Source organism: Oenanthe melanoleuca, chromosome 7 (assembly GCF_029582105.1).
Source record: "Oenanthe melanoleuca isolate GR-GAL-2019-014 chromosome 7, OMel1.0, whole genome shotgun sequence".
NCBI lineage: Eukaryota > Metazoa > Chordata > Aves > Passeriformes > Muscicapidae > Oenanthe > Oenanthe melanoleuca.
Genome location: NC_079341.1, coordinates 18,901,097 through 18,922,053, shown reverse-complemented (window position 1 = coordinate 18,922,053; position 20,957 = coordinate 18,901,097). Strand labels below are relative to the sequence as shown.

General features: G+C 38.8%; 1 protein-coding gene across 1 annotated transcript in view; it reads left to right on the top strand.

The window, feature by feature from the left end:
- The first annotated feature begins 2,764 nt into the window (after positions 1-2,764).
- B3GALT1 (beta-1,3-galactosyltransferase 1) overlaps positions 2,765-20,957 on the top strand; it is a 164,862-nt gene continuing 146,669 nt past the window's right edge. Inside the window, exon 1 of the mRNA XM_056496761.1 lies at positions 2,765-2,901. The gene's annotated coding sequence lies outside the window, so the exon portion shown is untranslated. The remainder of the gene's footprint in view (positions 2,902-20,957) is intronic.

The window sequence follows — 20,957 nt, the reverse complement described above, 5'->3', positions numbered from 1 at the left end:
CTCACTTGTCTATAAAGCACCTAGCACACAACTGTGATTTGCATCTCACAGCATACATCTACATGATATTAACAAAAGAGTTACCAAATGAGGCTGAATAATACCAGAAAATTGTAACACAGTTAAAAATAAATAATCAAATAGTCCTCCCCCGGATCTACAAAGGCAGTGCTGCATCCATGTATCAGTTAAGTATTCAAACCCTATCAGAAGGGAGGAGTGAAATAATGTTTATCTCTAAGAGGTTATTTTACAGTTTAATGTAAAAGATCTGCCAGTTATAGTACACTTATAGTACAGTTCTACAGTACAGCTTTCCTAAAACCTGAGCTTAAAGTTTAAAGGATATACAGCAACTGGGTTTATTTTCTTCATAAATGAATTTCAGGATAGTTCCTACCCTCTGCCAGAATCTCCAATGCCAGCATTTAGCCTTCAGTTCACATCTTTTGCTGTCTTAACAGCAAAAAAAAATTATTTTAGTAGGTGTGATTCCTAACTTCAGTCACCCCTGTTGATCCAGGACAGAAAGGACTCCTGCTGACACAGCTGTACGGAAATTGCATTTCTTATACTGTTTCTGCTATGAATAAGAGCAGGTCAACTTGGGTATGTCCTTTAGCACTTTCCAGGATATGATATTGTTTTTCAGAAAGAACTGTTGAACTCTTCTGTCTTATGGGACTGAAGGCTAAATAACAGTTTTGCGGGCTGAGATATAAAAAATCCCACAAACCTTAGTTTATCAGGGAGACTGCTAAACTTTAGAATATATTATGTACACTGTAAAGCACTTTAATCAACAGACCTGTGTTTCAGGTGGGCTGTTTTTTATTCTTACCTCTTTTCTGCTTTTAATTATTTGGTGCTTCTATGTCTACAGCAACACCTTCCTCTGTGTTATTTTGTCTCATGAAGGCGATATTTAGCTGATATTTCAGACATGATTATCTGAATTTCTGTTTACATTTCTGGGTAAGTTTAAATCATTAAAACTAATCACATGTATGTTCTGCTTGCTACAAAGAGAGCCCTTTACAAGGATTATTTTTAATATTTCCTCCTTGTTTGCAGGAGTTATAAAGTTATAACTGTGCAATGCTCTAGTCAGTTCTGTAATATTTGTAAAACTGTCAACAGTAAGTATAGTGTGTTGAGTTTTGTGTTTCTTTCAAGATAATGATATGGTTGATATCGAAAGTTAAAAACTTTAAAAACTACTTTAACAAGGAGTAAAAAATCTGATACCTTTTTTTAAGTGTATAATGCTCCTACTAAAAATGTATTTTCTCAAGGGGTTCTACTTGACAAACAAATTCCAAAACAGTGGCTAAAGACCATCAACACTGAAAAGCACCCAGGAGTAAAATATATTTCTGAAATGTTTTCAAGCATTCTACCTGGCTTTTTAGACAGTCTGGAAAAGAGGGAAGAGACATTTTTTCTTAGTATAAGTGAGATCTTAAGAGTCTAATAATTATTAGTTCTAGAAAAAGAGTAATAATAATGCAGTTGAAGTTGTTGTACTCCTCTCCTGCTGTTACAGTCCCCCTTCCCCTGCTCCCCTGGATCTATTGATCAGTTTCATTCCACCCTAGTGTGAAGGGGCGAGAACAGTGACTTCGTGAGAATTTGGAGTCCTTAGTCAGGAGAAGTAGAATACTCAGGTTTATTATATCTTCCTCCTCCTTTGGTTTCCCTTAAGATCATTTCTTATAATTGCAATCATATTTTTCTACCTTTTTCTTTCTTCACGGGTTTGCAGTTCTAATTCTACACCTGAATTTAGCATGTTATCTCTTAGATATGTCAGGTACTGTTTCTTTGCAAGGTTGCAAACCCATTTTTGCCCAGCTCCGGACTTGCCTTTTTTTATGTGACGGCAGGTGAGCCGTTTATCACCTCGGGCCTCCAGCACCAAGCCCATGCCCTTTTCCTTAGTACCTCATACCAATAATCCCCTACGGGTCATCCTCGATTGTCACTTCTGCAGGGCCTGCGGTACCCTACTAGACCCGTACACCTCCACGGTACATCTCTTGCGGTTAGCGCGCAAAAGACCACATATACGAAAGTTAGAAACAGGCACCTGGTCCACGGGTAAAAAATGAACCAATTTACACACAGGTGCGGGCAGGTGCGGCACTGCCGGTGGGGTAAGTTGTGAGGCCTTGCAAACCCCGCAGCGCAGTGACAGCCGCCCGACGGAGCGTCCCGCCGCGGCCGCGCCAAGGTCGGCGGCAGCCGGCAGCCGGCAGCAGCCGCACGGATGGTGCCAGGGGACACGGCTTCAGCTCAGTGGGACTCCCCTGGAAAGCATACAGCTTCTTCCACCAAATTTTATTTATTTTAAACAAAGCGCCCTGGCGTGAAGCTCCATATTCGTGTGCACGCGGGGAGTGGGCGGCACACGCTCCCACCTGCACGGCCGGCCCTCAGCCCGCTCCCGTTTTCCAGACGGCTGGGGATGGCTAAGGCTGGCCCAGCGGAGCGGATTGCCGCCACCGGCAGCCTGTGCCGGGGCTGGAGCGCGTCCCGGAGAGCCCGCGGGGTGCTGCCCAGCGGGGGACACCGAGCACGGGGACACCGACCGCGGGCACACGGCCGGCACGGCCCCGCCACGGCTCCCGCCGCCCGGAAACGGCGCTGCCGCGCGGAGCGGCGGCGGTTGGCCCGTTCCCGTCACGCCGTCCCGCCCCCTCGGCGCGGCGCGAGCGGCCATTGGCTGCCGGCGGTGCCAGTCGGCGAGGGCGAGCTCCGCCGGTGCCCGCGCTGCGCTCCCGCGCGGCGCGCGCTCTGCCGGCTGGTGCGGCTGCGGGCGGAGCAGGGATGCGCCCCGGCTGCGGGCGCGCGGCGCGGAGCGGCGGCAGCCCGGGTGGCCGAGGGCGGCGAGTGCGGCCGGTAAGGTCCGGCCGGGGGAAAGCGGGTGCTCGTCGGCGTGCGCATCCCTTGCGCCCGGTGCTGAAGGGGCCGCCGGCAGCGGCGGGCAGCGGTGCCGGCACGGGCGGAGCGGCGAGCGGCCGGGATGCCGGGATGCCGGGGGCGGCCGGCGGCGCTGGGCCGCGGCGGGCAGGGGTCGCGGGCGGGCGGGCGCTGTCCCCCACCGCCCCTTGCCGTGCCCTTCGGCGCGGCGGTCCCCGGGCGGGATCCGCGGTGCGGTGGGAACTTCGTGTGTCCCCGCCCTGCTGGCGGCGGCCGGCGGTGCCTGCGGCTGCCGCGGCGGGGAGCGACAGCAGCGCTCCAGCGGGGGCTGCGGCGCTGCCCCTCCGCTCCGCCGCCTCGGGAGGGCCCCGAGCGGGGCCGCCGAGCGCTGTCCCCGGCGCTGCCGTGCGGGGCCGCCGGGGGTGGCGGCTGGAAAGGCGGTGTCGCGCGTCCCGGCTGTGCCCCTCTCGGCACGGGCAGAGCGGACGTGCCCCGGGCCCGCCATGGGGCGATCCCCGCGGCCGCGCTTGTCTTGGGGCGGAGGGTTGAACTTCCCTGCGAGGGAGGGTTTTACTTGAAGATGCTCCCGGACGCCCAGCGGGGAGAGTCACCCAACCGAAGGCGGCAGGCGGTGGTGGTGTGGCCGCAGACTGGATCTTAAAGTTGTTAACACAGTTAGCTCTAAGAAAAGTTATTTTAAAGTATGCGTATCGGTGACGGTTGATACATGACCACTGGCTATTGAGACGGAGGAATTAGAAAGAGGAAATCCTGTGCATTCATTATCCCTATGCACTCCTTTCCATTGTTCTTCAACCTACTGTACTTTTAATGATAAAGACGATATTGGAAGGCTTTGAAGTGTCGTAAAATCTTGTTAATTTAGATAAAAACAGCCTTTAGATGCTCTTTAGAGATGTCGTTGTAAACATTAAGTATCTTGATTATATAACATTTCAAGGAGTCTGCCAGGATGTTGCCGGACTTTGTGATGAAGAACCTGATCTTCCAGTCATGGAAATAGAGAGGAGTTTTGACATTGATTCAGTAGGAAGCAGGATAGCATCCACAATTAACAGACGAAGAGAAAATAGTTTGTGTTATCTGCTGGTCATTTTGCATCTCTTGGGTATTTTAAATATTTAAACACTGCAGAAAATGTAAAGAGCATTTAGTTTGATTTCGTTGGGGTTTTTTTAGTTCCTATGTACCTCTAAGCTTCGTTTTCTACTTTCTAGGAGTATATTGATCTTGTTCACTCTTTCTTAGATAGAGTATTCTGATTAGTTAGTCATAAGGACGTGTTCAGTCACGTGATGCATAATGTATTTTCAGAAATGTTTTAAATCGTGATAGATGCAAGGGTGAATAACCATTGCAAACACCATTGTAACACATACATGCTCTGCTTTGGGGAGCTGAAGCCCATTTTTACAGCTGTGGGGAAAGCACAAGTAAGTGTAAAAGATGTGAGGTGTGGAATTTAGAGCAAAATACTGTTCCCTCCCTGCATAGTTACACACTAAATTACATTTTTTTGGCAGAATATAAATTGCTTATGAAATTTCAGTTCTTGTACATCTAATTCTGTAAATATCTATACAGATTCAGCAAATCTCATATTGTCAAACCTGTTTTTCTGAAACCTCATTTAGTTAACCTGATTCAGTGTTGTCAGAGTATTTTAGCTTAATGTAGAGAACAATCCTCATCCAAATATGTCGCACATAGTCATGATGCAATGTCTGAGATGCACTCAGTTTTGCTCATCTGCCTCATAACATCACCCGTGTTTTCCTTATGTGCCTTTTTAGGAACGAAAATCCCAAATTTTTGTGGTTGTTTTGTGGAAGAGAGCAGTGAAATCTGTAGATGACAGGCTGAAAACACTAAGCTTTCCCCCTGCTCTCCCTTGTGAGTGACACCAAATTTTAATCTAAAAATGTAGTTTGTGAATGGGTAAACTGTAGAACCTTCAGCACATGAGAAGACTTTATTTGTGACAGTCGTTTCAGTGGGGCTGTTCCCAAGAGAACATGCATGCAGGGGAATGTATGCCAGTGTATTTACTATATAGCCAATCTTTGTCTTAAATACTTTTTTCCCATGCACAGTTCTGAGGAAACCTTTTCTAAAACGTCAAAATATTTCAATGCTGTAATTTCAGAAGGATGCTCAATTTAGTGTTTATTAATTTTCTTTGTTAGTAAGTAATGAAATTTTTTGGAGCAGCAATCATTCCAGCACTGAAGTCAGAATTAATTGTATAAACTCTTTACTTGTTAAAAAATATTAATCAGCTGTAAATGTATTAATATTAATAAGTATTATAATTACATAATGCTCATACCTATTTAAAAGTTAGAAGAGAATGAAGAAGTTTCAGAAATTTTTAGCTTGCTTTTCATGGTTTTCTTCTATATAAAAGAAAATGAGTCCATCTGTATGCTTCCCAACACTCAGAGATATCCTGAATTTTCCTATGCTGCTTTTGTAGTAGTAAGTTTTACGGGGTAGTTTCTCTATATATGTAATATAATAAGAAATCTGGAACTGAAGCAGCCAATTCTGTCATGTTCTCCACCCTGTTGCTTATTTAGTTAAATAGATAAAGATGGATACTAAAATGTTATTGGTGTAATTTGCCATGACTAGTAGGAAAATTATTTCTTTTGATACAGCTAGAGAAAGTGGTATGCTTTTTAGAACTAAGTGTATTTTAGAAATAACTACATAAGTACAGTCTGTTGAACCAATGAAGAGTTGCAGAAGCTCATGGAAAAGATGAATGAATGATATATATCCTAGTTATATTAGATTATGCAAATGGTACACTGATTTTTTGGAAAAGCTAATGCTGGTTTTGAACTGCAGTTTAAAAACGGACTCATAGCCATTAGCTGTGTCTCTGTCAAACACAGCAACTCTAAATGCTGATGTATGGCAGCTCTGCAGAAATCTAGATACAGTAGATACACACAAGTATAAAATGCCTCAGCATCCAAATGTTCCCTTTGCTGCTTACCCACAGGCCTCAAATGTTTCCAAACAGTGACAGTATCTGCTGCTGCCTTGCAGTGCCATGGGCATAGTGACCAAGAGTGCTCTGCTTGAGCACCTCTGTCTCCTGAGAATGCCCTTCCAAGAGCTTAGAAAAGATACTCTCAAACAGGAATTCAGCTCCCAGTGCTGAGAATACAGCTCTTCCACAGAGGGAGAGAAGCAAAGATGGGCTGGTTGTTCTTTGACTGACAGACTGCAGATATGTTGGTGGAAGAGATCAGCTTTCCCCAGCAAAACCAGGAGAAAGGATGTATGAGAGTAAGTAAGTAGCCAGTTTATGGCTACTATTAATAGAGGGATGAATCAAGGTAATAATGAATGAATTGCTGATCTCAATTACAAGACAGCCCTCTTCTTGTATCACTACCTAAAATGTAAAATTGCCAGGTATTGCATGTTTATGGGTAGTGGACACTTTTTAACCCTCTTGCATTCTGATTTTTGTAGCTCTCAATTCAAAGTCCCAAACTAGTGGGAATAATCTAGATATCTGCAATAGTTACTCATCAAAACTCTATAATTCCCTTAAGGACTAAATACGTAATTTAATGCATATATTAGTGTATAATTTAATGTATCACTACAAATATTTTTGAAATACATAAATATGTATGTTTTGCATCCGAAGAAGTAGTTACCAAATACTGGTAAGGGAGCTAATGGTGAGGAGTGCAGCGAACTAAAAAAATGGTACATAACTGAAAACTTGTGAGAATACTGTTGAGCTACATTTATTCATTTCTGTGGAGTGTTGCCAGCATACCTTTTCCCTTTGCAGGTGTTCTGTATTATCAGTAGTCTCAAAGTATTGCAATTGTAATACACCTATTTCATGTATAAACAGTTTCTCTAGAGGAAGGCAGAAAACAACCAATAGATACTGGCTTTTGCATTCAGTTTTTTAAGACTGCCATCTGAGTACCAGTAGGATTTAACTCTATCTTTTGAGACTTTAGTAAAAATGTGAATGACTTACATGGCTGACCTTGCTTCCCTTTGAGCTAAGTTCTGCAGCTCAGCTGTTTGAGGGGCTGATGTTTGTTTCTTTTGTCCCTCAGCAGGTGGCTACAGTTTCAATGAAATAGCTGATCTTGCTGTGGAACATCTGTGGTTTTTTGGGGTTACACTGCCTGGAGTAATGCAAATATTTCTTCCTGGGTCTGACCCTTATTTTTGTTTAAAGATATAGTACTAATTGCTTAGCACAGGATGTTGTGTTGGAATTTATATTGAAGGACTGCTGTTATTCAAATCTTACCTCCATCTTTCACAGCTGCTAAGAAGCAGAGGTGTTGCCTTCATGGATTTTTCAGAGCTCAGTAGAAAATACTAAATGCAACTGAAGTGAAGAACATCAGAAAAGCTCTTTTGTGTCAGACCAGTGTACCTTCATATTCAGTTCAGTCTTCAGCAGTGACGTTACAGGATTCTGTTAGGGACTACACACAAACCTTGCCATTTTATGAACCTATTCCCTTTTACTCTTCCTGCATACTTGTTTGTGATATTATGGACAGTGGGTATATATCTGCTCAGTGTTTTTAGAGCCCCTTTGTGGACCTGCAAACCAAGAACTTGTGTTTTTCAAACTTGTTGATGCTTTACTATCTACACAACCTCCTGTGGCAGCAAGTTCCAGAAGCTTACTACCTAAAGAAACACTTAATTCTTTATAAACTAATGTTGTGGTAGCTTTGTTAAAGGTCCTAGGTTTAGTTCTATTACTGAAGGATTTATCAAGCTTCTTTACATTCTTTACCATCTTCATAATTTGATTGATCATATCCTGCTTAAGTCTTCTTTTCTAACTAAAGAGCCCCTCAAGTCTAATTTTCTAAGGTAGGCACTCCATCCTTTTGATATTTTGCTCTCTGACTAGAGTCTGTTCTTGAGATGCAGAGATCAGAAGTACTTGAGACGTGGATGGACCAAGGTTGTATAAATGTGCACTGTATTCTTCTTGATGCCTTTCCTCATGACACCCAATGTTTTGCTAGGGTTTTTCTTGCTGTTGTATATAGGATCTGTCAATAATGACTGCTGAATTATTTTTCTTCAGTCATTTGTCAGCATGGTGTGTATATGAGAATATTTTCCATGAGATGTATTAGCCTACATATATCTACTATCTACATTAAAGCTCATTTGTCGTCTTTTTGTCCATTCTGAGGCCTGCATAGTTCTTCTGGAGCTCTTTGCCATCATGGTGGCATTAGTTCTGTGCTCAAAGACAACTTCTTGTCTTTGTCTCAATTTTGCCAACAGTATCATACCTTGTGAGTTTTTTTGCATGTATGTCTGCAAGGAATAAAATGTCATGGCATATCAGACAAAGGTGTTCATAGATTTAAAAATCATTTAAATGTAACACAGGTTTTGTTTTTTGTTGGATTTTTGTTGTTGTTGTTTTTTTGCACTTCAATAAACTCAGGTTAATGCTGTGCTCAGAAATCCTGACCACATAAAACAGAAAGAAAACTCCAAAAATGCCATTCCTAGCACTTACTCCAACTGCAATGCACGGGGAATTGAGAATAGTGGTATATGGTATTTGATCCATGTTGATTGCTGTTAAAATTATTTTTAATTAAAACCAAAGAACCTTTTAAAAATATTGGAGTGCTAAGTGATATTTACTCAAATGCCTTTAATGCTTTCCCAGCCTCTACGGATTCAGTACACAATAGCCTTAACTCCAATGCTATCTAATTAATCACCTTTCATTTGTGAGCTACATTTCATACTAAGATGAAAATAATAACTGAAGCTTTTCTTCTCCTCCCTCCCAGTTGTGTTAGAGGTTAGGCTGGAAGCCCGCCATATAGAAAGCATCTCTTCGTGTTCCTTGTTCAAAGCCAGGCTCATCATTCCATACTCAAAGCATGTCACTTAGGAAAGCTGCTGCATTGCCAACAGCACTGAGCGTGAGGTTTGAAGAAACATCAGAAATGTATTACAAGTGTGCTGTGTTACTACTTAGTGTTACTTAGTAATAAATGTGGTTTCACAGCAGGACAAGTAACTCCAGCAGAGTGTCTGTGATAATCCTGTTTTCCCTTCTCCCAGTCACAGTAACTCCATCCTTCCTAACCCTTTGCAGAACTACTTCAGCGCATAAGTCTGGCAGAAGACCACTCTCTGCCCTAGCCACTGACTTAAAAAGCCAAAACAAAACAGAAACCCACTTTCTGCCAGCTTGAATCTGCTTCACAGAGGACCTTATGAAGGCTGTGCAAGGGAGGACATAGAACTATGAAGGTAAATGCAAGAGGAGAGCAAGATGCTTGAACAGCAGCAGTTAATAATTGCCTTATGTGCTTGTCAAGCCCCAGTCTGAAGTGCTGCTCTGTTTCTTAATATATTGTCATTTGAATACTTGGCAGAAGTACAGGACTATTTTAGTAGGAAGCCTATTGCTTTGTTAATTTAAATATTTAACTTAAAGAATTACATTTTATTTCCTTTGAAAAAGGCCCCAGCTGCTCTGCTACCCATTGATGAGGTCATCTGCTGTGTAAATCTGGTTGTCTGAAAGACTGTTACCAATTGTAGTTGGTTGCAACAATAGGATTCTTCTTTCATTTTGTTTTGCACTATAATACAGTTCATCAGAACAGCTTTTTTCAAATTAGCATGTATTCAAGTAGATAACAAATGTATTTCTACTTTATTTTTGTCAGGGGTGGTTTAAATTTGTATTCCTGATCTATTAAATGGATGTTGTTTGCTGGAATCTGTAGCAACCAAAAACAAGGCAGTTTGCCAAAGGAAAAGGTTTTGGTGTATTCCATTTGCATGCTGTGCTTGATACCCACCCAGTGCTACTTCATGACAAGCATGTCCATGTGTACAAGTAGCTGCAAAATCAAAACAGCTTCCTGTTGGCTGATGCAGCTCAAAATTAGCTCAGTGTAGCACAGAGAGCTCATGGTAGCGTGTAAGGACGTCATGGATGGACATGAACACTGTCAGCCTGCAGAGTCTTTTTCCCCAGTACTTACAGGCCACAGTAGTGGTAATTGCTGAATACATTTGGCAGCAGTGATAGAGCAATGCCACATGTGCTGCTTATCTGCCTTAAGCAGACTATCACTGTAAAAAATGGAACTCGTGTTCCATTGTTCAATTTTGACAATATCTTCTTCTATTAAGATTGTGTGCAATCATTCATCTAACACTTTTATAAGATACTTCAGAATCATTAGCCAAATTTTACTATGTTCTTCTCTAGAAAAAATACTCAGATGTAGGTACAATGGTACATGTAAATGAGGCCACATCATTGTGGGCATCCAAAAAATACTCTAACAAGTTAATTTTTTCATGTATACTTTTTAAGAACATACATTATATCTCAGTAATTCATAAGATCTGTTAGGAAGCTAGTTAGAGTGGCATTAGTACAGTGATAGCATTTTACTATAAAAATCTATTATATTAATGTTCACCTAAAGCTTTTAGCATTTGCAAGATTTTTCCACGTAGAAAAAGAATACATTTAACTTGGATTTCAGACTTTGTAGTAAAGCCACTGGTTCATCTTTTTGCCAAGCTTTTGAGTATGCTAGATTTTTGTTTAAAGGCCACAGAAAATGCACCTTAGCTCAAATATAATCATAAACCAAATTCTGTTATATATAGTTTATACTGTATTTGCTTAAAATAAGGTAGGCAGTAACAGAGCACTGCTAAAAGTTGCCTAAAAGATTGAAATATATGAGGTTTTCATCACAAGAATTAAACTTGAAATGGAAGTTTCTCACCAAGTTAGTGGCAACTCAACTTCATGTTGATGTCTGATGTCTTTAATTTACTTGCTCAGGATTCACCTCTACCCAATCAGTTTGTTACAGAGCACGTTACTTCTTCTGCTCTGAAATACTTTTACACAAATATTTTGCTGTGTTGCAACTAAGGTGAAAAAAGGTTTTGTAAACTCTGAAGAGACCGACATCCTTGCTGGAGATTTTCATGTGCAGATTTCAGATTAATGTACAAAGTCAAACATTCCCATTGATTAATCAGGCATTGAAATGGGCCAGAAAAATCTGGAATAGAATTTGAGTATCCCGTCTGCTACTGATTCTCTAAGTTGGATCATATTAAACATTTCACATAGAAAATAAACTGCTACTGGGAAAAATGTTATTTTACCCATGTATTCTATCTTGTTCATGAAATTAGAAGTCAATGGAAGTAGAATTCGACACATTATGTCCTAGTTACAAGTGAGGAGGAAATACTGAATTCCATTTTATGGATATCTTGTTCTGAATGTTTCCCAGGAGAAAAGAAACATTCTTGGTAGGTGTGTCCATGAACATAGAGGCATCAAACAAAATACTATTTAAACTATGAACTAATTTGTAGAAGGTCTGTACTGTTTATTCATTTGTAATAAGGAAATTAAATAAATTAATTTAATGTTATTGCTGCTGATTCCAAACATAAACAGACTGAATTCTGTTGAGAAGTTCCAAAGTAAGATGTTTACTATGAATTGTTTTTTTTATTTGCAGAGAAGAAACAGTAATTCTTTGTCTTTAAGATTTGGTATTGATATCAGCTGAAGTCTCATGCAAACTGATTTCGGTACTGCAGCTCATATTCTAAAATTGCTCTTTATCATCTGATACGATGAGAGCTTTGATCTTATGAACCATCATGACAAAAGTAGGTAGCAAGAGAATTTAGTAGTATAAGCAGAAAAGCTCACCTGCAGGTTTGGGGAGAGGAAAGTCATGCTGTCACAAGTAATCAGCTGTCCACTTGCAGACTTGTTTTTCATTTCAGTTTTCTGAAACAAAATTCATTAATTCTTTTAAGAACATGAAACATAAAATGACAATTCAAAACAGTTCAATAAAAATTTATAGAAAATAATTGAAAAAGTAGTAGGCTTTCCTCTGAAGGTGCTACACTTGTACTGAGTATCAGGCCATGAATCAAGTCATAGTAAAATGTGTAAATGAATGTGGATATGCAGGAGAAGTGATGGATCATACAACAACCAATCTGTCACAGTAGGCTTCTGCTAGGTTTTGTTTGCCCTGCAAGGACTTGTCAGAACAAAAACAGCCCACCTGGAGATGGAAAACTTCCCTGAACCTCTGCCTGCTGTTGCATTTTGTCGGTGGCTTTTGACTGAGGCATCTGACTGTTGCTGGCTGGGTTATTGTAGATCACTCTGGCTGGGTGTCATGGGATCACAGATCCACTTAGAGGCAGGCACCAAGGCATAGCAGTTTGAGCCTTGGCCAGATTTTATATAATTTTATCTAATTTTAGATAATTGTAAATGATACATTAATATATTTACTCCAAAGTCTGGGGAACTCATGTATTGGTTAATGTATCCCAGCTGAGGTCACCTGGAAATAATCTCCTCCATCATTTGAAAACAGTGAGGAAGGAAAATTTCTTTATGACCCATAAAAGTAAGTAACCTACAAGTGCTAATCAATCTTGTCTTTTGTAAACTATGTCCCTATTTTCTGAGTGGTCACTCAGCCGAATTCCTGCATGCTTTCCTTTTGCTGCTAGAGATGAGTTAGAGGTGATTGCTCTGTACTGAGACTTCTGGCATGAGCAAACAAGTCACTTATGTTTGAGCAATTCCTATGCACTTTGTACAGTTGTCAGTGAAATGAAGACTCTGACCTGTGGTAATTTTTGTGTGTGACCTGATATTTTGGAACTATTCACAATTATTGTTAAAGCAGTTCTATCAATATACCAGTAAAGGTTCTGTGTGTTTTTTCCAACTTTCATAGATCTACCCAAACTTTTTAAATTAAGATGGGGTTTTTCCATCTTTCAAACTATAAATTTTTATGTTATTGGGCCAAAGTTCCACTTACACAACATGCAGTTGTTTGAAAGTAATTTTTTTAGTAATGGTTTTAACAATATGACTTTAAGCAGCTGTATTAAAAATACTACCTAATTTTGCATTTTAAAAAACATTTCATAATTCTCTTATAGACAAAGCCTGTGTGTCAGGTAGAACGAAGCAATTACTATCTTGTATGTTGAAACATCCTCTGAATAAAAACTGTGATAATTAATACCAGAAATCAGTTCTGGTATCAGTTACAGTTCAAATACTTTTAGTAAAACAACAGTCTTTGAGACTGATTTATCTGCAGAATGTGTTAAGAAGATTGTACGCAGTGCAGCACACACACGGTGCCAGGTTTGGCTCCTGGATTCCCTGCTGCTGTGAACACCAGAGCAGATTTGCTCAGGCTAGAGATAATCAAAGGATCTGTTTCAGTCACACTATGGACATGGCATGGCCAGAACTACCTGATCCCAGCCACTAGAGAGCAACTGGGAGAGCAGGATGAGATCTGCTGGGTTGGGAAGTATTTTTAGGTACAGGGACATACATGGGTACCTGGTGGCACTTGTACTTGCCTGGGTGGGTGAAGTTCAAGGACACTACAGCTTGGTGCCCTGGTTGAGCCTTTGCTGGTGGTACCACAGTTGTGTGAGGACACTACAGACTCAAGTGTCTGTTAACTGCCTTTGTGACAGCCTACTCCCCTTGAAGAATCTCACACACTCAGGAGCCTGCCCTAGCAGTTCCAAAGTGATGAAAAAAATGCTGATCAGAAATTTAGTTTCAACATTGCTCAGTTCAAAAACAATCTAAATGTCCTGTGTGTATGTATTTACGCATGCCTACATTGTTAATCTGTTATGTTGTCTTGTGTACTACCTCAGAATTCTGTAATTGCTTCCATTTTGTACACGCTGTTCTTATGCACCAGGATATCCTCACTCACTGGATGACACTTTTTGCCTGATTTAGCAAGAAGGGCGTGGTATTAATAACACTATCTCTTCTTTGTTATCTGATAGACTATTTTAATGGAGGAAAATTTAAAAAAAAATGACTCTCATATATTTTCATTGTTGAAAAACAAAATGTTGATCTTTTGAAAATGATGACCATGTCTTTCCTATATAAAACCATAAAGATTGTTGTAGTCTTAGCTTCTTAACTTCTTAGCTTCTTTTGCTATACAGTAGCTAGATAAGAATGTTATCCACGCTATCTCATGGAATATTAAAATTTTTGAGTTGTTTTCTGTCTCAGAAGACAATGACTTACAGTATTTTAGCAGTTCTAAAACGTGGTAATATGAAAGATAACTAAAAGAGCCATGTACATGACATGTGGAGTCTGGAAAATAATGAAACCCAGATTGGTTGAATTGAGGACTTAAAACTGGAAGACTGTTTTTTTTCTTTAACTAGTAAAACTTAGGTTAGAAATTTTTTAATGAGATGCAATGACATGCTTAAAGTCAAATAGATTTTCTGACTCTGTAAGCAATACAGTTATATTGTAATGAAAATGCAGGAGGTGTTCCCTGTGAAGCACAGTACTAATATTTCATGTATAACCAATATGGAAGTGATTAAATTGCTTTTCAAGCAAAGGTTGGTAGCATAGTAACAAGAAACTTTACAAGCTAATATTGCCTCTATCTGAAGATGTATTGTTTTGTGGTGATGAAATATTGTAATAACCTTGCATACCTTTAAAGAAGAACCTCAACTACAGCTCTCTGGAGTTATTCTTCAAACAGTATAATTATTCTGCTTAAATAATTTTTATGCAAAGAAAGGTTACAATAAACAGAACTATAAGAAAGAAATGACTATAAGAAATGACTATAAGAAAGAAATGTATTGATTGTTAAAAACATACAAAAGGTGGGCTAATATATAACTATGCAGATCGGAATAAATATTTTTTCAAAAGTTAAAGTAGTTGATTGCCAAGTGAGTTTCACATTAACATCCTTATCCAAAGCCCACTGGACTAACTAAAAGTGATCCCTAGCACCTCAGTTAAATTCCATCAGTCTTAAGTTCCTTCCCCTCTTCCATAAGAGTGAAAAGCCAGGACTTCCCTGAATTTCACTGAATCCAGATTTCAGGATTTAGGTAGCTTCATTGTATTTAACAGCTTTCTCTAGAACACATTGTTGCAAAGATTTATACTTTCCTTTTCCACAAAAACTGTGGCCTGGGGCTTCATCAGAATAGTATCTGTACTGAATTTGCTCTTTTATTATTTGTTTACTGTCAGGAACACCTTGCTCAATTTTTGCACTATATTTATTCTGGAAATAATGAGAGAAATAAAGTGAAAGCTGAGTTTGGGTGAAAAATTGAAGTTGGCAATATAGTTAATATTAAAGCTGACATGCATTTGAAGGTTTTAAAGGAGATTTGAAATAAAATCATATAGTCATTTACTCTGAGTATAACATTTGCAAAACTGTTTTTATTTTTTTCTCTTCTGATCCAGGTAGCTTTTCATACATAGGAAGGCATGCCACATCCATATGTTTTTTGTTCATTTAAAATACGTAACTCTTTCATCATTTGGGGCATTATACAAACACCCCAGTTATTTCTTGTTCTGTGGAAATTCAGAACTGAACTAAAAGCTGTTATGTACAGATTTTTGTGCCTGTTAGCTTAAAAGGGAAACAGCTTGCCTCCTCTTCTTGCTACGTTATATAGTGGTATGACAATAGTTCTTTTAATTAGGTCATTAAGACATACACAGATCTGACTTGGCAGACCTAAACTACATAAATGTCACAGAAAAGTCAATAGGATGTTTGTTCATGAAATGAGAATCACACTGAACAAAAGACTATGCTACTACTAATAAAACTTTGCATCAAGGTTGAATTCATAACACACTTCCAGCTATACTGCATTGAACTCTCGGATGGAAATGCAGTTTGAACTCCAAAGTTTATTCAATATGGAAGTGATGAATACTTGGCTCTAATAGAAATGCCATCTTTTGTGCAAGATACTTACCCAGTGGCTGAAGATAAGTACTTTGGTTCAGGAATTAGGCATGTCTGTTAGCACTGTTCTAACTAGGATTTATTTCAGTGGCAGTTTATTAAGTATGCCAGTTTCTGTACAGTATTTGACTTCAGGTGGTGGTGACACAGGACTTCTCAGAAAGCATTTCTGCTTCACCATGTTCAGGGCCCTGTTCTAGGGTCATGTCAAAAACTGGCATAAACTGTGTATGTGGATTTCATTTACACTTTTTCAGAGTCAATTTCACTAAAGGGTACCAAGGAAGATGTTTGAAGTGCAGTCACACAGCACAGGCTCTGCTTTTAATCAGAGAGGTATCAGTCAACAGGGCAGGGATGCTTGTCCTGTTCCACTGAAATGACAGATTCCTTCAGGGGTCTGTAACTGTTCCCAAAACAGAATTTCCTGAAGGGAAAGGATAATGCTGTTCTGCTTTTGCTCTTTTCTGTGGCTAGCTAACAGGTGCTGTTTGCTCTTCTGTCCTGAACTGTTGTCTTTTTGCCCCTGCACAGGCTGCATGCCAGTGGAGGCTGATGTAGATCAGTCCAAAAACAGCAAACTAGCCTCTGCCTAAATGTGCTAACCTGGCCAGCCTCATAACATCACACTTGAAGGCTTGACTCCATTGGGGAAGTTAACTGTCTGCTGCAACACCCGTCCCCTAACAGAGGGGAGGAAATTCCTAAATGTTGGTGGAGGGTTCTGTTCATTTGTGAAGCATTAATGAGCTTATTATTCTGTTATTACCTTTAAAATATTTTATGGTGTGTTAAAATGAATAACAATGTCACAGAAGCCACATACAATTCACGAGGTGAGATGCATGAGGATAATTGTTTTTAAACAAGGACTAATTTCTGTCTTTCTAAGTTCACTTAGATTTTGGATGACACAAGAAGCAATAGTCTACTTAAAAGCTTATAGTTCTTTGAAAATACTTGCAATTCCATTCACTATGTGAATGAAGTCCAACCAAAAGCCTTTGGCATTCCAGAAAATAAATCCAGGATCTTCACTCTTGCCAGCATATTGGGAGTTAGATTTTCCATCTAAAATGGATTTCTATCTCATGATTATAATTCTTGTATAAATGGTTAGTTTTTATTGGGAATATATTTCTTGGTTTTGAAAAATACTTTTTTTCACTTGGTGCTAAAATCATTGAGGTGGAAGGTTTGCAAAAGAAGCTTCAGTATCAGAACCCAAACAAGGCAAAAGGCTAAAAATGCATCTTAAGGACCATTAGTCAGAACAATTTGAGGTGACAGTAGGCAAGATTGTTTTATATATGAAGTTCATCAAACAGAAAGTTGGTTTCTTTAGCTGGAAAAATGCCTAAAGGGGTATATTTTTGCTGCAGTTGCTAGGGAGCAGCTTACACTGCATCTGTGGGATATAATGTGAGTCGTGTAAAATGCACTATGCTGATAATTTACCTCAGAGTGGATAGAGCTGAATATTACATTCACAGAGCACATCTCATTGTACAAAAAATGAAGATGAGATGGATGTTCTTAGTAATGTTAGGTGACAGAGGCACTGTGGTATACAAGGCACTGTACACGTGTCAGTCGGCTGACAGGAGCATGTCAGTACTGCATGTTCTGTAGGTGGGGCTCTGATTAGGTGAGCAGAAAATTAATGCATGGGCTAGATGGGAGGAAAGAACACAGCAGAGGAGAAGAAGTAAAACCTCTGTTTTCATGCATTTGACAGATCTTTGGATTGAATAAAGTCCTAAGAATCCTAAATAGTGTCGTCTTTTTTAAGACCTGCTCACTTGACTGGAAGTCTGTGCTACATTTGTATGTTGTTTAACAAAATGAGGATGGGTAAATCGGGGGTAGGGTGATCTGACTGGCCCTGCTCCAAAGTGAAAATGCTCCACTGCATTTGGAAACAAAACTACTTAGCTATGAGATGTCAACATCTGTAATATAAATCTTTATAATTACTTGCTTATAGGACTTTGTACTTTCATTTCAGAATCCGTCAAATTTGAATTATTTTGGTTGAAAACACAGCTTTAACGGTTCAATATTATTAAAATTGTAAATGCAAAACATAAATTATAGAGCTATAACACTGGTTACTTGTTTTTATAGCATTAAGCATTTCCAAAAATTATCAAAATAGTGCTATAGATTTCCATTTTAATATAATAGTTAAAATCTCTCCTATATCACTGCATCAATACAGTTGATACTGTCTTTAAGTTAATTGCTTCACTCATTTGAGCACTGGTACAAGTTTGTCTCACATACTGTACACAGAGATGGAGTGCATTTTCCTCAGCAATTACTGCATTTGTTCAAAGTGAATTAGAAAATCAAAAATGTTAGGAATACTCTTTAATTAGATGATTAAAGAACCAAGCAAGTAGTGTGATGTTCAGATAAAAACAAAAGGTATTCTATTTTTAGGCCATGGTAGAATTCAGACAGGACATGAGTTGTATTGTGCAGTTTCAGTGCCATAAAAGGGTCTGCCATTTCTTGAAATACTGTATGGCATATATTTATAGTTTTCAAGCAATTTTATCTTTCCAGGCTCAGCTGCCTCACCTTGAAAGATGCTCTCAATAAGCAATTTCACAGTAAGCTGTCTGAAAACATGATGTTATTCCTAACAACAGTTTGAAACCCATTGGACTTGTCCTTCATAAAGCTTTGTGAACAGATAGTATCAAAATGCAGTTAAAGTAATGAAGTTATGTACACTAGCTACACTAGCAAAAGATTTTAAAAAACCCTTTCATAATCTGCTTTTGCAGATTATTGACTTCTCCAATCTTTTCTAAATGTTAGAGGGTTGTTTTTTTACCTTCTTTAATCAACCTTTAGCTCCTTTAATAAACAGTTTAGCTCATCAACAGTTTAGCTCCTTTTTCATAAGATCCAATTGCTCATTTTTAAATAAAATACAGTAATTTCCTTCTGTAGTTTTTATATTTTTACGTAATTGATTATATTTTTATAAATTAATTATTATTATATACATTCACATGTTTTTCATTTAGCTGTTTGGGTTTGCCTTTTTGCTTCCAGCCCCCTGAAATTATTTTAAAAAGTGTATCTGATAAAGATACACCTTTCTGATAACAGCAGTTTAATTAAGCATTGTTTTTAACCAAAATTGGTGGTCTATAAAATTACATATAATTTAAATTATAAATCACTGTTAATACCAATTAAAATGAAGATTACTGTCTGCCACTTGCATTCTTTTTTACACTTCTGATAACAGAAATGATACTGGTATGATGGTACAGGCCTCCTTGCTGCCAATCCTTTATTAACTCAAGTAGAAAACTTGGCAGGTGGAGCTGGGCTTCTGACCCTTCGAGAAGGGCATCTTCCTTTGACAGAAGAACGTGTTTCAAACCACAAGTCAAGAAACAGGATTGATAGGTGTGAAAAGCAGTTGTGTGCAGACCATAGCCAGTACGAAAAAGGTGAAGGCAGGATTCAGACAAAACAGCAAGGCAGAGAAACGAAGAAACAGCCACGTGGTTATGTCACTGTTACTCTCTTTACTGGTGACCACATCTAAAACTAGTCCTCGTGTATAGAAAACTGAAGGAATTAGTTATGAAGTTATTTTGGAAACCTCAAAAAAAACCCCAAACTCGCAAACAAAAAACCAACAACAACTAGCAAAACCAAACCAAAAGACACAAAAAAAAAAACCCCAGCCAAACAAAAAACTCACCGGGGAAAAGCTACTACATTTAATATGTAAATTATTTTAATGTAAGTTTTTAAAATTTACTCCTGAACACTGGAGTAGTTTTTCTAACACAGGCATCTTCATACAAAGGGCAAGAAATAGCGGGTGACACCTGGATAAATGTCTAAATTCCACTGTATGATGATATGCATTCAGGGACTGTATAGTGTGTCCAAACCAATTCTTTTCATAAAATGTTAAGAGCCTAGTAGACAGAAGCTTTAATGGCAATTGGTATCTATAAGAGTTAGAATAATGCAGGCAATAAATAAAAAAAATTATCCTGTTCAAGCCAAAGGAATACTTAGGCTGACTAACTGGGGGAGGGGGGAAGGGAGGAGGGGGGAAGAAGTTTCTACCATTTTTATAATTTTGTTCTTCATATGTATGTCCTGGGCTATCAATCAGCTTTCTTTAACTGAAGCCAGCTGGCAGGTGACACTGCAGTTTATCAACCACCAGTAAATAAAATGTTATGCTCCAGAAAAATTCAATTCCCAAATCCCACCCCTAAAAATCAATAAAGCTTCTCCTCCAGCTAAAGCATTTGTTATGAGCATTCATTTTTTAAATGCAGCATTTTTTGTCTTAAGATAAGAACCAAACATTTCTTAAACTAACATTTCTTAAAGATAACAACTAAAACCAAATTAGTACTAAAAGCAATGAAAACTGTGGTACTAAATCTCTGTTTAATGTTCATAAACATTAAACTTTTTTTATTTGGATTAACAAATGAAGTTATTTTAAATTAGTAAGGATAAAAAGATTTATTATATGCGTCCTTAAAAACTAAAATCATGTTTGGAATTTTGGGTACTTCTAATATAACTTTACTCTCTGAAGTGATGGAATGTAATCAAAGTCTTACAAAAATAGAAAAATATCCATATGGAATTCTAACAAATTGGCTTGTTTGATAGCTCATGTTCACTGATACATGTTTTAGCTCAAAAAAATTTATGTAATGTAGGAAGGAAAAACTGTACTTTGTTCAAATTATGCTTATTAAAAACATGCTTGAATTTGGGGGAGGGAGTTTGGTTTGTTTTAAATTGAGATGCATGCTCATAGATTTCTAGATGGGAATAATACTAGTACTCCTACAACTTTGTAAAAAATTATGGGGCTTATTTACAAAGGGAAAGAGTTATTATCTCCCTGTCTTGAAGACAGAGAGACATACGGACAAATGTACTTGATCAAAAAAGAGAAATAAAATATCTCCAAGCGAAGATGAAATTCAAAGAAACCATGATCAAATAAGACCCAGAAGTAATCTCAGATCTATGTATTAAATTTGAGCCAATTCACTAAATTAAAAGGATTGGAATTATATTCATGTTATTTCTGACAGTTACATTTTTCTGGTTTGC